At 35.2% G+C, this 17,350-nt stretch overlaps 1 protein-coding gene across 1 annotated transcript in view; it reads left to right on the forward strand.

The window, feature by feature from the left end:
* Positions 1–1,079: 1,079 nt before the first annotated feature.
* LOC149797108 (anoctamin-1-like) overlaps positions 1,080–17,350 on the forward strand; it is a 165,987-nt gene continuing 149,716 nt past the window's right edge. Inside the window, exon 1 of the mRNA XM_089960712.1 lies at positions 1,080–1,143. The gene's annotated coding sequence lies outside the window, so the exon portion shown is untranslated. The remainder of the gene's footprint in view (positions 1,144–17,350) is intronic.

Raw genomic sequence — 17,350 nt, forward strand, 5'->3', positions numbered from 1 at the left:
CATTTCGAGTTGTATTAGCGTTCAAAGTTATTTGCATTTATATTTTTTGGGTTAAAATCCTAAGTGCCAACTTTTATTTCAAGTGCAGTTTATATCATTCACATTGTAAATGATCTTTTCTATTTACATTGAAGATCTATTCAATTTTTAAAGTTACCAGTTAATCTTATGTTGCTGATGTATCAACTAAAATGCCAAATATGGATATATTAAGGCTTTGATGTTATAGTCGATATTCTCACTTTTTAAAATTTCAAATCGGCTCTTGAGTCGTAACTTTTATTACATACCAAATCAAGACTTCAGATATCAATGTTTTCTTTTCTTTTTTTGTGCTATAATGAAATGTTCTTTCAAATTCTGAAATCAACAGTTAAATCTGTTACACATAATTTCAAACTCTTAACTTAGTCAAATGTTTAGTTTTAATTTAGTAAATATATAAAATTGTATGTGTCATCCTTGGTGAATGACTTGTGATGTATGTATGTATGTATGTATGTATGTATGTATGTATGTATGCATGTATGTACCTTACCTAAATCAATTTATTATTATTATTATTATTATTATTACAACAAATCACGTGGCGAATACCAATTCTTTCAAGCGCAATGGATCCAACAAGGTGTAGCGTATACCAGTGATTAAGATAAATACAACACATTAACATCGAACAGTGCAAACCTAATTTTAAACTAGCTTTTAACGTTTTAGACTTTCATTTCGTCGAGATTCTAAACGACTTAAGTTGGTTTTGCTTTGAATTTCGAAGTAGAGTTATATCATTACTAACACGTTTGTTTGCGAATACACACTCAACATTACATAAACGGAACATTACTGACATTATCGCGCCGTACGGAGGGAGAAATCTGCTAATGCAAGTTACGATATTATTGCTAGTCTATACATTTGAAGAAAAAAAATGAAAAGAATAAAAAATGTTTCATCCAAGGGAATAACGGATATATTTCATCGGTTGTTGAAAATACTGAATTTTTGGTACTCGTGTGGAATTTATTGTTATGCATTTTCCATGTTTTAGCTGTCTCCCTTAGACCGTGTTCCGCTGCGAAGACCTGGTTTGATGCCAAGCAGCTGAAGTTGTCGGAGTTGGGTTTTGGAAAAGGTGAAGATAAGGTAATAACATTTGCCCATTTTAAAAAAATTGTGAAAAGGTGAGATTAAGCTCAACAATACTCAGCTAGTGGTCTTTTTTTTTTGTTGTTGTTGGAAAGTGTGAAACAAGTTATGAAACGGAGTATGCATTGTCAGAATTGGCGCGTACGGTCGGTGAGGGTACCTTACCATATTCTTCAGAGAAAGGGCGTGGTCTTTGCACTGGTGAAATATGTTATAATAAAAGTCTTATGGATATCAGCTTAGAAAATTGTTTTATGCCTTTATGTGAGATTAGGAACGTCACTAATATCCTTTCTAGGCTCAACCAATTAAGCCTTTCTCGTAAACCGTCCCATTATTTGCTGGACTTAAACATCCGAGTCATCGGTATTGACGCATATGAGCACGTACCTTCACTATTTCATAAATCCCACTCAGATTAACCCTAATTTTATAACAAACTTTTATTAATTTATTGTAAAGCATGCATAACAAATGACAATCTATGCTATCTTATTCTTATTTTCCTGCTTGTAGCCACTTAATCCTTTGTTTGATGATGAATCTTACATCAGTTGTTTTGACTCATTTCCTTTGAATCACGCATCACGGTACCACTTGTTTCTCCATAGACAACAATGCTAATGTTTGGTGAAATAAATATACATTCAATTCTATCTCAGCTTGCATGCCACACGTAGACATAGAAAATACTGTTAGTTAAAGAGAGATAACTCTGCTGGTACTTAACAGTGGTGAGATTTATCCAGCTACAACAGATGCATTTTCAGTGATGTGTTTCATATTTAAAAAAGTCTTATAATGTACAAAATATGATCTAGATATGAATTAACATAATATCACCTGTTGCAAAGAGACTACATTTTTATTTAAAGACTGACAGAAACTACAACTCTTACATAATGCACCAATGACAGCTAGTTTTGTTGTTTATTTCTGAATGTTTCCTCACCTTAAAGATCTGTCCATGGGGGGTTGTAGAGTTGATACCATTTTGTCTATAGCCAACCTTAATTTTTTGTCAATAATCTGTGATATATTTTGGGGCCCCAAGTGGTCTAAAGCGCTCTCCATTACTGATCACTGCCATTTCACCTCTGTCTGCGTGGGTTCAAGTCTAGGATTCGGCTAATGTGGGTATGTGAAAAAGCTTGCCAATAGCTTCTCGTGGGTCGGTGGTTCTTCCTAGGGTTTCCTGGGTTCTTCCTCTACCATTAATACTGGCCGCCATGCATAGCCTATCATGTGCTGAAAAATGGTGTTAAACCCCACAACAACAACAACAATGACTGTGATATAGTTTGGAACTGTAAAATTAACAAGTGTACATGTTTTTGTACTTGTCAGAAACAATTGCATGAAGTAGCAAGTTATGTCTTATAGTAATGTGTATCATGTGCTGAAAAATGGCGTTAAACCCCACAACAACAACAACAATGACTGTGATATAGTTTGGAACTGTAAAAGTAACAAGTGTACTTGTTTTTGTACTTGTCAGAAACAATTGCATGAAGTAGCAAGCTATGTCTTATAGTAATGTGTATGTAATTGTCATTAAACTGTTTTAGATGCTGTTTTCATATTAACGCTTTAACAGTGAGTTGTGTTTTATTCATATCAGTACTTTCTGAACTTCACATGGGTGATATGGGATATATCACATTATATCATATTTCATAATAACCAGGTAAAAGGTCAATGTAGTGATTAGTATGTATCTCCACCATGCAAGCACCATGCTACTATCTGTTTGCTCATACTTCAGATTCTCATTTTGAGCCTGAGGGCATAATTCTCTAAGGTCATTGGACTCATTAACAATCCGGAAATGAAAGTTATATTTCTGTTTTTACAAAGGTGTACCAACAGAGTAAGAGGTCAAGGTGTCATGGTCTCTTAGAACATATCCATGTTAGCATATCTTCAACATCAAGGAGGCACAAATGTCCATTCTCTTTGCATGGAGGCCTGGAAGCTAGCTCCTCAGCTGGACATCCTTGGAGAACATTACCCTCCAAGTTTGCCACATTCTGGGGAAGAACATAGTGGTGGACAGTCTGTCCAGGACAGACAAAACTGTCTTCACAGAATGGTCTCATCATTACTCCTTTTCCCTGTGGGGAAAGCATATGGTGGGCTAGTTTGTGACCATGCTCAACAGCAGACTTCCCTTCTTTCTTTCGGCAGTCCTAGTTCAGAGAGCATGGGCAGTGTATGCATTCAGCTTCCAGTGGATCCTTCTGTTTGCATAAACCTTCCCACCATTCTGACTGCTTCCTCAAATCCTACAAAATACAGAACTTCAACTATTCTTATAGTCCCCATATGGCATCAACAATCGTGGTTCTCTTCTAGACCTCATGATAGATCAAAGAAGGTCTCTTTGTAACCTCTGATGAGGATCTTTTGTTGCAACACAAGGGCAACTTCTTACACAGCAGCCCACCTATTTTCCACCTTTATGCTTGACTCATCTCAAGCTATCTATTCACCATTACAAGTTTTGGAGCCAGGCTACCACTTTCCTTTTGATCTTTTTCAAGAACAAAAGATGTTCAGTATTAGTTATCAAGGGCTGGAGCTGCTATTTCCAGCACACTTAAATTCTTTGAGAGCTCAACGATAGGTTGTGATTCGTACCTGGCTGATTTCTTTAGGTATTTTGAACTCTCTTATGTCCAGATAGAATCTCTCTTTTGTCTTATGGTCTTTAACAAAAACCATCTATTTCCTTGTTTTAGGTTTAATTAGAATTATGAATCCGTTATCTAGGAAGATTATTAGTCTCAGTAGAATCTATGCTGGAAATGAGATAGGCTTTTGTGCCCAGTTAGAGCATACTGTTTCAACATAAATGCCTCGAAACGGAAAAGGAAGGGTAGGAAACAACTTTTCCATCCTCTTATCGGCTCCATTGATATTTCGGCCTTCTCTGTTTCATGGTGGATTGTCACCAGAGTCAAAAGAATTTATCAGTCCCTTACTGATGGAGACCTGTATTTTATGAAATTAAAAGTCCATAAGGTTCAAGCTGTCACTGCGTCATGGGATGATCTGAATCATTCTTCTTTAGAGGATGTGATGAATGAAGGATTTTGGCAATACCATATTACCTTCTTCTACCTCTGTTTTTTGTTAGAATAACAAAGAGCAGGCATTATTTTCTCTGGGACCCATAGTTGCAACACAGCATGTGACCCAGAGGGACACTAACATTTTGAAAGTGGACCTTTCCCTGTAATGGTTAGTATATTTCACTTTTCTTTGTCTTTGATTAGTTGAAGACATCTACCTAACAGATTTGGATATGCAATAGCAATGGGTAAGTTATTGATGCTATTCAAATGAGGTTTTCTGAGGAGTAAAACTAATTTTGATCATGCAGTACTTACACGTTACTATTGCCGAATGCCCTCTTCCTGTCCCTGCTCTGATGTCCTGGCATAATTGTAATCTATAAAATAGATGGCTATTCTACTCATGAGCATGCATGAGTGTAGTATTTTCCACTCTGTAGGAGGTTGTATTCACTTTGAATGGACAAATTTAATAAACTTGAAAAACTTAAGGCTATGCAGTAGTGAGGGGTAAGTATTGCATAATTAAAATTTTACCCCCACCCCCCAAAAAATTCATATTCCTAAAATAATATCAGAGATGGTTTTGACAATGGTATTATCTTAAAATTTCCTGGAAGTTCTTTCAATCATTGGAGTATCATTCCATTTGAGGGTCGAGGAAAAATTGTTAACAAATTACTTTACAGTCTGGTTATGTAGAACTTCTCTCTGTTGAATGTAAAGTTTTTGAACTACAACACTGGCATAACTCACAAGAAAAAGAACTGAAGTTACATAATAACAATATTTATTTTCAATTTCGTATCAGTTCTATCAGTATCTGCAAATAAAGAGAAGTAAATATGTGCAAAATAAGGAAAAGAAAGTAAAGTATCAGTTGTCTAAGAAAGGAAATGATGAAAAATAATGTTCATATAAATTGCAGATTTACTAATTGAGAGAAAAGATTAAAGCTTGGATAGAAGTAATAAACTTGGCACTGAATTAACTGTGACAAATGTGGTAAAGTATGTTTTTTCTTGTAAATGGGCCTCAAATGACAGAGGGGTCTAAAAAGCTTGCCTTGACTGATCACTCAAATCTCACCCTATCAGCATGGGTTCAAGACTTAGTTTGACCAATGTATGTGAGACACCAACCTGTAGCTTTCTACGAGTTGGTGGCTCATCCTAGGGTTATCCTCGGTCTCTTCCATCACCTTCTAGCTACCACACACCATCTGTTCAGTGCTACAGGTGTAAAACCCCCAAAAATCATTTTCTTGAAACATTCCCAGATTTTAATAACAGAAACCAATCATTTAGCATCATTGACAATAGCTCCAGATTATACTTTAGAATGCAGTACACCATTTTAAATACTGCAGTGCTACTGATGCATTTGTCTGCTGTGAGTCAACTTGACTATCCTATACTCAGTAGCTTATTTGAGGCCTTTTATGGCAGGAAATTGATCACTCACTCAGAATTGCTAAGGATTTTTATGAAGACTTGCTGTTCTATAACACTGAAATTAGTTGGGTTTATTTTTATGGTATTTATATGTGATTCTTTGTGCAAATATTAATTTGTTAATGTTAGGATTTTACACACATTTTTTCTTTTGACATAGGTCAGTTTTGCATGGTAAAAACAGATGTTTATGTTAAGTAAATACATATTTAGTTTACTTTCTTATGTTTGTAATTGCTCATTGGTTGTAATATTTGCCTTGATAAAAAGATCTGTAGATCTAAAAAAAAAATGTTTCGCCACTTTCACTGAATTACTGCATTGTGTATTGTCATGCTTGTTTCCCGTAAAGGGATATATTTGCCCAGTGAGTATACGGCATGTTCCTTTGTGTAAAAGCAGATTTTCAGAAATATTAATCAGATTGAGTGAACAATATTGATTCATCTTTGAGTAAATAATTTAGTCATGGTTGGAGTGTCATCTATAACAAGCATTTCTGCAACCAAAATACATAATCAGATATCTGAAAGTCCCTCTTAATTTGCAAAAGTCATGCTCCTGAATTATGAAGTGCGCATTTCAGTTGTAAGAGAATTCAGTTTTAGAAGATACACATGGCTGAAGAAAAATGGCTGAAACTGATAATAGTGAGCTTGATATTTCTAATCCAACCATTCTCAAAAATAAAATTCTCCCTTTTCCCATGATCTTTTAGACAGTAAAAAGCATAAAAGAATTTGAAAGCAATGAAAATAAGGTACATAAAGTGTCTAACTATGTCAAGTCTGCCATGTTGGAAGATCAACATAGTGACCATTTTGGCATCTGTTTGTGTGTCTGTCAATGATTTCATACATACAGGCACACCATTGATAAAATTCAGTGTTAAAGTTTTAATAAATCTTTTCTAGCTAAATAGATGCCCACCTTATCGAAGCTTGGGGTTAGGCTTAACATGAATTCCATGACCAGTTTATTGTGTCCAAAAGCGAAAGTAAGTTATGTCTGCTAGATGGTGATTAAGTAACTTCTGTTCTTCATCAAGTCTTTCCATTCCTGGAATCCACAGAAATGTATTCTTCCCCCTACTGAACAATGGACCGGCCCTCTTGATCATTAATGAGACACTGAGAGTAATAGTGTATGTCAGGAAGGTCTGTGGTAAATGGGCAGAACATCAAAGGAAAAAATTCACAATTTGAGTTGTTATAGCATTGGTGGGCATGCAGGACATAAAGTCAGTTTTTGAAATTGTTTGTTGGAGGGAAGAGTAAATTGAAGACACTTCATGTTTTTTTTATATATATAACAATAACAAAAATGAACAAGCTGTAGAATACTTTTGGGAATTTGAATTTCATGTATGTGCCATCCTCATGTAGAAACCATGCATACATACAAAAAACAAAATGCACATAGTGTATAACAGGACAGTAGGAAGACCTTCTGGCCAAAGGTCACAAGAGGAAGGGAGAAGGAAACCAGCCTTTTACTTTTGAAATTGGCAGTGAATATGGGCCCCTGAATCTCAAACATAGGAATGTTGGGGAGCCATTCTGGGATCCCTGAATAGTACTGTCTTGTAGGAAAATTAGTCTCGAATCAAAAACAATATTTAAATAAATTTTTGAATCCAATTCTTTTTGATTTTGTTTGAATATACAGCATCACAGATCTGAGTGAGAAACACTAACATATATTGTAAAAGCCTATGTAATTCTGGAAACATGGGGGGCAGGACTTCTCACTGGTTACCATTATATATAGCTCGAAGCTGGCAAGGTGACCACATATAAAGGACAAAGTCACACTTAAAATTTTCAGAAATTTATTCTTTAAATTTTTTTAATTGAAATCAATATATTTTCCTATTTACTATTAATGATCACAGAATGAATTGATGGCTTCTCATAAAAAGGGTAATTGAAATTTTAAAACAAGCATATAACATTGAGATCATTGAGGTCTATTTAAGGCTTACTGTAAGGCAGGAAAGATGACTTTGAGAAGGGTATACAGGTAAAATTATGTTTTCAATCTCTAATTACCATAGACTAAGACTATTAACCATTTAAATGAAATCATTAATAAACTTTTGCATTAGCAGTGACAAATACAACATTGTGATTATTTTGCTATTACTATTTATTCTCATTTTATTACAAACTGCTATAAAATATCTTGGTAATATTAAAAGTTGTATGGTTGATACTTTGTTTATGTTAATATCTCAAAGAAGAAGGTGCAGTTAATTAGGTTGTTTATTTCGTTCCAAAAATAGCTTCATTACAAAATTCAGTGTGACTTTTTGTCCTGTGATTTGTTTTGTCATACACGTAACTCCTAATAGTGAAAAATGAACTTGTGACTTTTTGTTATGTGATTTTCAGTAAGTGACTTTCTGGTCTTACAACTGGCATGTCAAAGTAGCTTATTCAAATACATGTATTGGGATAGGGATTATGTTTGCCTTTATTTAGAACAACCCAGGACTAATATTACAACTGTACTTATGGTGCCAGATATGTCAAAGTGTTAACTTGCACTTAATTCCAATTATCCATGGTTGATAGGTGGGTGGAATACCTTGATATATCCTATTAACATATGGACGAGGAATGAAAATTATTATGGGTGAGTTACTCATCAAGTTGTTAAGGTCAGTTCTGGTGCTGAAATTTTAGGGCTGAAGTTGCCAATTCTGTGTGGAGAAAAAGGGTTCTCTTTAACGAATATTGGGGTGATTTTATGAAGAAGAAAAAAAAGGTGTGGCTTGAAAATATGATATGCAATTTGTTGTGCACATTTTTTTGATATTTCAGTATTTTTTTGGGAGAAATTAGCCTGAATCATGCATTCACACATAGACCCTGAGATACTTTCTGAAATAGCCAGTGAATATGTAAAATGATGGATGGGTTCTTGGGTTCAAGTGGTTGTGGTGGTAAATGAGTGGATCAACAACAAATCAGATGATTATGATGTGTGGGTCATAGGTTCAGAGGTCAACACTTATGAGAAATCTTAGACTTGAGCTCTTGCATTTTATTGTGTTTTTTGTTGTTGTTGTTATTAGTGGACAACAATGCAAAATTCATTTAGTAAAATAATATATTCATATTAAATATGTGGTTTTATTGTGAATTTTTATTTCTTTAAATACTACATGATATTCATCAATGCTTTCTAGATATTATTTTAGGACTATTTTAATTTGAATAGGTAGGGCAAATTATAATTTTGCAAGAGTCGATGTTCATATGTTTTACACCTTTTCTGCAGCAAGGACTGTTACAGTCATGCATGAGTGATTTACACCCACATGCTCATTCAATAGCATGGACTCACTACTCAACAGAACTGAATGAACACACACTGATGTTTTTTTTCCAGTCAGGTTTAAGATCAAATAAGGTGCTAAACATTGGAATTTTAAGCAGAAGGTAGGTAAAAGTCTTGATAGAGATTGTTTATGGTAATTGTTATATTATAATACATTTAAGGCTTTAGAACTTTCTAATTGGTGATGTACTTGTTGTTTTCTGTGGTGCAGTGTGACAATTCCAGATGGTTACCTTGCACTTTGCCTTATTTTGCTTGTAGTATCAGACATTATTTATTAATTTATGAAGTCATTTCTGCAACTGTGAATACAACAATCTCAGCATTTGTAATGTGGTAGGAAAACACCATACTCTCTTAACTCCCATTAATCACAATATTTTAATGTTTTTCAATTTAAGTGAAAATTTAATATTAGCTACAACAGATTAATGAAAAATTCTGACCGGTAAAATGAACAGTTTGGTGGCAGTGATAGGGATCAGGCCATTAGTTTATTTCCCCATAGACATCAATGTTAACATTTGAGAAAATAAAAACAACTATTTTATACTCCAAATGACTCGGTAAATAACTTTATGCTAAATAGCTCTTGATTAAAATAAGTACAAACTTTCTGAAGATTCCAAATTATGTACTTTGTAGCATTTTTTTAGAATAAATGTGCCTGACCTGGGTACTTATGAAAGCTGCTGTAATCAGTTTCACATAGGGTGGATACAAGATAATTTTATCATGTTGAAAAAGGTCTAAATTTACTATGTGCATGGGTGTAGCCTGTACAGAGGCTGAAAGCATTTATAAAAATGGCTGAAAATTTAATTATTTTTTAAATTCATTTCAAGACGGTCCCCTGCAGAATTAATAATTAGTTCCTGCACCAAGGGTCAGCCATGTTAGTGTACTTGCATATCACACAGTCATGGTTTACTAGAAATTTTGGGGAGGGGGCCGGGGAGGAGGATGGAATATGTGGTCTAAATCATTTGCCTTCAACGGTCACTACCATCTCACCTTTGTCAAGATGGGCTTGAGTGTCGGGCTTGGCCATTGTGGGTATGTGGGAAGGCTTTCCAGTAGCTTTCTGTGGGTCAGTGGTTCTGGCAAGCTTTCTCACACACCCACATTGGCAAAGCCCCCAAGATTTGAATCCACATGGACAGAACTGAAATAGAGTGATCACTAAAGGTGAGCACTTTTGACCACTCAGCCACCTGGGGCCCCTGGAAAATGTACATAAAATTATATGGTAGATTATTCCTCCAAGTCGATATTTTGAGCACATAGCAGATGATAATTCTTATTTTTTATTGGTGTGACTTCTGGGTATATCCACCCAATTTCAATAAATAATTACCTGAAAATATAGTTTTTTAATGTGGGAATTCTGTATCAGATATGCTGTTCGTTTGTGGTGATATTTTTAAAGAAGTTTCACATATTCATGTGTGCCTTATATAATGGGTGGCTGAGTGATCTTTGGAGGTCGCCTTTACTGATCACTGGCATCTCATCTCTTTCCATGTGTGTATCAAAAGGATACTTCGTGAGTTTGACATTGAATGTATGACTACGTACCTGAGAGAAGCCATTACATGTGTATTTGAGGGAAAGGATGCATTTGTACAAACATAGACCAGCAGTGGAAAGTTGCTTCTTTATGAGTCCATTCCAGTTGTGTGTCTCGATCTTGAAGGTCAGTATTGTTCAAACTTTAACAACTTAATTCTGAGAGACCCGAAGCACCGAAATATCTGAACTATCCACCAAGGTGTAGATAGGGTTAACGCACTGGAACCTTGGCTAGTTGGGGTTTTGACACTTTTATATATATATTTACAAATAGTAATGGGATTATATTCCGGATAGCAAAGAATAATGTGTAGATACTATGTAGGCCCTGCCTGATGTGACAGTACATGTATATGAGTACAGAATTTTTCCTGATGTCAGTCTGGGTAAAAGACTGTAAAGACAGCAGTGATGCATATTGTTTGATCCCATTCTTTGAGCAGGCTTTGTCATAATGGAGATTATGACATAATATTGTACAAGTTCAGAAATTATGTTAGGCTAACATACAGTAAAATTGATACAACATTTCTTTCTTTTCTGACTGATATAAATGTTTCTTATGTGTCAACTGGCCCTCTCCCCAATTTTGGGACCATCCTTTTTTTGTTTCCTTTTAACCATGCCTCAGGTTGGGTTTTCAGTTGCTGACTGAATGACCTATACTCAAATGGAGCCATTGCTGTTGTCTTCATGTACACATTTGTATAACTTACTCTTGAACAAAGTAAACATTCCCCCCACCCAACCTCTAAAGGAGTTACAGTTGTATTACTTATGAGTACGATTGATCATCTCGGAAATTTAAAACATGTAACTATTAATTAGGGTAAAGATGCTGGAACAGTGCAGGATGTATGATTTATTTGGGTCACATTGTTAATCCAACTCCTACCTTAGGACATCACAACAATTTCAAGGGAAGGGTTATTTAAATTGTACCATAAGCCTCCAGGCCTGTATTGAAATTGACAATGTCTATTATACTGGTAGAATTGGCTGATTTATACTGTCCCTGGTTCTGTATTGACCACTGCTGGTTTATGAATGAATACATTTTCCACTCAATTGGTTGCAAGTTATTTCCCAGAGGGATATCTAAGGGGCTCTGTAGGGGTTAAAAAGCTGATTCAATGAGAAAGTTGCATTTTAAATTTCAATCTCACGTTGCGAATTCCGATTTCACACATTGAGTCAGATTGTTGTTGGTGACAGTTCCATTTCATATTTCGAGTTTTGCAACTTTGTATGTTGAATTACATAACTGGTAGCTTAAACAAACCAGGTGAGGCAGTATTTCATAATAGATCTTTCTGCGGAAATACAATTGGACTATTGGCCATTCCCTAGTAAATAATAAATTTATTCAGGCTGAGATTTTATGCAGTTGGTAAGTTAAATCCCTCTCCTTTTTACCCATGGCATTATATCCATAAGAACTCTTGCATATTTTAGTAGTAGTCCCTATAAGAACAGAACACCTGTTTATCCTTTGTCATTTGATCTTTCTTAAATTGCTGATGCATGCATAGAAGGCAGCATCACCCCAAGGTAAGAGTAATATGTGGGATTACTAGTGATATAGTCATCACTAGATGGTCTTGGTGCATTACTCTTACCTTGGGGTGATGCTGCCTTCTACGCATGGAAGAAATTTTCTTTCCTTAAACATTTGAGGAAGATGGTAGTAATTAAGTATGCTAAAATCTTATACTATTTAAATGTGTTCTAGTTATAAGCAATATATGGAATATCACAGTTTAAAAATACATACAGTTCTTGTTTTATTTTCATATTTATGGACAAAAGAAAATGTTCTTAAACAACATATGTATGGTTGATGGACAGTATCAATACACACAGTTTGACTGAATGTGTGATACTGGAAGTCTCGACATAGAAAATGAAACTTTCAATTACCACAGTGTAACTTGACAGATTACATTTAATCCCTGAAAATTCGTTAGATAAAATGGAAAAATTCCACATTTGAAATGGAACTTTCAATGCAAACAATTTGATTCAACATGTGAAACAGCAATTCCTGATATACTGCATTGAAATTTCAAGCACTCCTGTGTAATTCAGCTGATAAAATGTCAAAGCTCAGTGTAGAAAATGGAACATTCAACCACCGCTATGTAACTCAGCTGTTAAAATTGAAAAACTCAACATATGAAATAGAACTTTTAACTCCAACATTTTGATGCAGCATGTAAAAATGGAAATCTTGATGTGCAAGTTGAAATTTGAACTGCTACTTTCTTGTTGGACCAGCTTTTGTCTCCAATGGAGCCTCATAGATATCCTCTCCATTATGTGGGTGTCATTTTCTTCAACTCAAGTACATTATTGGGTCAATTATCTCAGAGAGGTATTATTCATCCATAGTTGATTGTCTTGGGGTTTATCACTGCTAATTTGCAATCTATCAGCTTTACCCTATATTTAGGGACACCTACGATTTTGTACACCTTTAATTTTTATCGAAACACTTTTTTTAATACCCCATATTTTCCGACATTTATGGTCAATAGTTTTATTTCAGTCCTTAGTTTTTAGACACTGAATAGAACCAGTTGCGGTTGGTATTAAGAACAGAAAGGTAATTTAATCCTTTAGTGCCCAGTATTTGAAAAACAAAAATAATGTTATGTACACTGACTATGAAAGGCTGTGAGTCGTTGCCATTTAAAGATTATGATTGTTTTACATTAATATCTTGTGGAAAAATTTAGATTTCCTAAGTTTGGTTTCAGGTCAAGATTGATTGCATGATAAGGCCAAAAAATAAGATGTGTGTTTCTAAATGCACTGGTTTTAAAATTAGGGAAGGTGGTTTTTTATTTAACATTATATATATATATATACATATATATATATATATATATATATATATATATATATATATTTGATTAACAAACTTTGTGGCTTAATCACATTTGGGTAAAGGTAAAAGTCTATTGATATTATCTGCCATAATATGACATGTCAAGATAAAAACACTTTTTACTCCCAAACCAGGGGGCCCCGAGAGGCCAAGTGGTCTAAAGCGCTCTCCGTTACGGATCACTGCCATCTCACCTCTGTCTGTATGGGTTCAAGTCTCGGATTCGGCCAGTGTGGGTATGTGAGAAAGTTTGCCAGTAGCTTCTCGTGGGTCAGTGGTCCTTTCTGGGGTTTTCCCCGGGTTCTTCCTCCACCATTAATACTGGCCATCATGTATAGCCTATCATGCGATGAAAAATGGCGTTAAACCCAACAACAACAACTCCCAAACCCCCTGACATTGTTGTATTTCAAAAACAAGATTCTCATTAATATTGGAAGAGAAAAAAAACACTTCAGATGCCTGTATCATCACAAGCATGTGTAAATGGTAAACAGCCCTGCTTAGACTTTATGTAAAACTATCTTGGGGGCAGTTTATACAGCAAACAGTTATAGTGGGAATTAAAAGGCAGAGGGGTCAGGTATAAAAAGAAATCACCATTATTGTTACTTAATTGGCTGACAATAGGTAGGGTGATGGGTTAAGTCCTTTGAAGAAGATCAAGACCCCCAAAAATATGTCTTTCAGTCAGCCAACCATTCTGTTTCTGTTTGTTGACCCTTGCACTTTTTCCCCCCATGATAAAACAAAAATCACATTAAATAAATATGTGCAAAAAAACAGATATGTCCTGCCTATCCTAATTTTAAAACTAGTGTAATATGAAACACATATTTTTTTGCCTTAGCTCTGTTTATTACAAAATACTTTCAAAAACGGTACTAGCAACTGCCTTGCTTCGCACTCAGCAGTAAGAGATTGGTGTTATGACTGGTCGGCCTGGTGTCAAAATAATGTGACTGGGTGGGACATGTTGCTACATGTCTGTGGCATGATGCCTCAGTTATAGACCTTGCTATAACTGCCACACTGCAGCAATCATAACAGTATGACTGGAAAATTATAAAAGTTACCTTAAAGTTCCAAGTCACACACAAAAACATTTTGGATTGAAAAATTATTTTTGGTTTTAAGCTCAACTGGTCATAGATCAGAAAAGCTTATTTTATGGGATGGTCTATTGTCTGTCAGTTATCTGTCTGTTAGGTAAACTTTATTATTGCTACACTACATGAAGGATGGTGCCATATAACTTTGTTGTTGGGTTTAATGCCATTTTTCAGCACACAATAGGCTATACATGGCGGCCAGTATTAATGGTGGAGGAAGAACCCGGGAAAACCCCGGAAAGAACCACCGACCCACGAGAAGCTACTGGCAAGCTTTCTCACATACCCACATTGGCTGAATCCGAGACTTGAACCCACGCAGACAGAGGTGAGATGGCAGTGATGTTGTTAGGCAAAAAACATCCTTGCCATTGCATTGGTTTTAAAATAAGGTTTGGCAGGTCATTTTTTTTAAAACATTTATATTTAATGTAATTCTTTTTATTGGAGGGGATGAGTACTAGGGTTGGCAATGAGAAACGGGGACAGCCTACCATTTGAGTATATTAAGAAAAATATAAACAGATTATACAATTAAAGATTTATTGATTTCAGGTGTTCACATTTCACATTTCACTAAAACATCTGTTATGCCTATGTAAGGTGGAACATGGATACTCTGAGCCCAAAAATTAGATAATGTGAGGGGGCAAATTTCTGTCGATCTATGAAAAGCACATTGGTTTTGGCCAGAGAACAATTTGTTAGATTTATGGGGACATTCACTTGTTAAATTGCTATACTGCATTGATTTCTAATGTCTGGTCCATAGAGGTAGTGATTTTTAAATTAAACATTCGTTTACTTAACCACAAGACAGACTATTAAGGACAATGCTAACTTCGATTTCATAGTGGAACTGTCAAACTTGAAAAATTCCAGAAATCGTTAGTCGAAAACCTAGAAGGTCAAATTGACCCCAAATTTGGATGCCTAGTTATTAAAGGCGGTAAATATATTTCATCCTGATTGGTTACCCTAAAATGGGGCATGTTTCCCGCACGAAATTTCCTAGCTGTAAATAGTCCCCCTTAAAAAATTCCAATTAGTTAAAGCTTTGCTGCTGGAGTAAAAGGACAGCTACAGTGAAATTGGAGTGAACCAGAGCTAAGCAGGTTATGCAGTTGTAGAAGGCAATGACTTTCATTGCTCACTCTATCGTATGATGAACTAATTCTATTAATAAAACAGATCGGCTATTTTTATAAATATATTTGTGCTTTGATCTTTCTGTGAAAGATTTATTCCAAAAAGAAGTGTATCTTCCAAATTTATTGTATTATCACCATTGTTTATGTAATTGATTAAACTTTTATTTTCTATGTATGTGGGCTCAAGTCATTCCGTTATATGTATGCTCAGATCTCTATTTATTCTACCTATAAGTTTACCGGGCATTAACACAGAGGGCGATCATCTCATAGATAACGAGAACCGAATAAAACGGACACTTTGAAAGAAGGTACAATCCACCAATCAACCCACACCCTTTACGAAGGGGAGGGGGCTGCGAGTTACAGATAATATAGGTTTTTGAAAGCAAGACTGATATAACAAGTAGGAAGAAAGTTCTGTTACTACAAGAATTTTTAAAAATATGTATTTTGCCATGATTGTTAAAGTTGTTGGGCATGTTTTGGCTGCAATGGCAACTATGTCATCACATGCATGTTGAAATAAAACATATCCATTACCTGTCTAGTGCTAACGTTAAGCTTCAGAAAAGAAAGAAAATGTTATTCAAAGAAGTATACTCATAAGGAATGCCAAATTGCTTTCTTCATGGGTAAATTCTATGCAAATTAGGAAGTTCAGCCTCCGTACTGATGCACAATAAAGTGCAATCAGATTAAAATAGATTTCCACAGCCTTGTGTGTAGTTCCAATGGCATGATCGTGTTCTGCTGACCTACAAATCAAATCACAACCTTCAGATTTCTAAAAGTAATAAACATTCAGAACATATCATTGCTAAAGGTAAATCTCCGTAATACAATTTCCAGAGCTTTTTCTAAAAGTAAGTGGAAATGCCAAAGGTCATCATGACCTTTAAGTTTTATGATATCTGTCAGATCTCCATGTATGGCTGTAGAGATCCGATTTGAATCAATTTGCAGTAAAGGGTTATGGGGTAGTCTAGAGTTGAATCAGTTTGCAGTAAAGGGTTATGGGGTAGTCTAGAGTTGCATACATTGTATGTGAGGATTTTATTGCAAGGGCTTGGATTGTTTTATTTGTTTATGAACACCCAATGAAATATTTTTGTCATATAAAATCATGATGAAAAATGGAACGTATAATACAGTATGTATGGTACACAGGATTATGTATATGTTATTTGTAGTGATCATAAGGGAATGTACTAAATCATACTGAAATTGTTCCTTCAGATATATACATTTAATACCAAAATGGTAGCTTTGGTGTAAACTGGACAAGTTTTGCAAAAGTGATGAACAGTCTGCCTCATCCAGCCTTTTTCCATTCTAGCTCAGATTGTAATAATATCTCAATATATGTATGTGGGTGGTGTGATTTACTTGTCTTCTCAATTTCATTTTGACACTGACAAAATTTTTTTCTCCCAGATTAAATCATGGGTCAGTAGGGTTGTATTCTAAGAAAGAAATCTGGGTGAAGCAGGATTTCGTTTACATTCTTGAGGTGATATTCCATAGTGCACAGACTGCATCAGGTTTCTCTAGACAATAGTACTTTATAAGTGTGTTATTCTTCTTGGATGGATCTATTGTT

This window comes from Sinohyriopsis cumingii, chromosome 6 (assembly GCF_028554795.1).
Source record: "Sinohyriopsis cumingii isolate HCF-2022 chromosome 6, ASM2855479v2, whole genome shotgun sequence".
In the NCBI taxonomy this organism is placed as follows: domain Eukaryota; kingdom Metazoa; phylum Mollusca; class Bivalvia; order Unionida; family Unionidae; genus Sinohyriopsis; species Sinohyriopsis cumingii.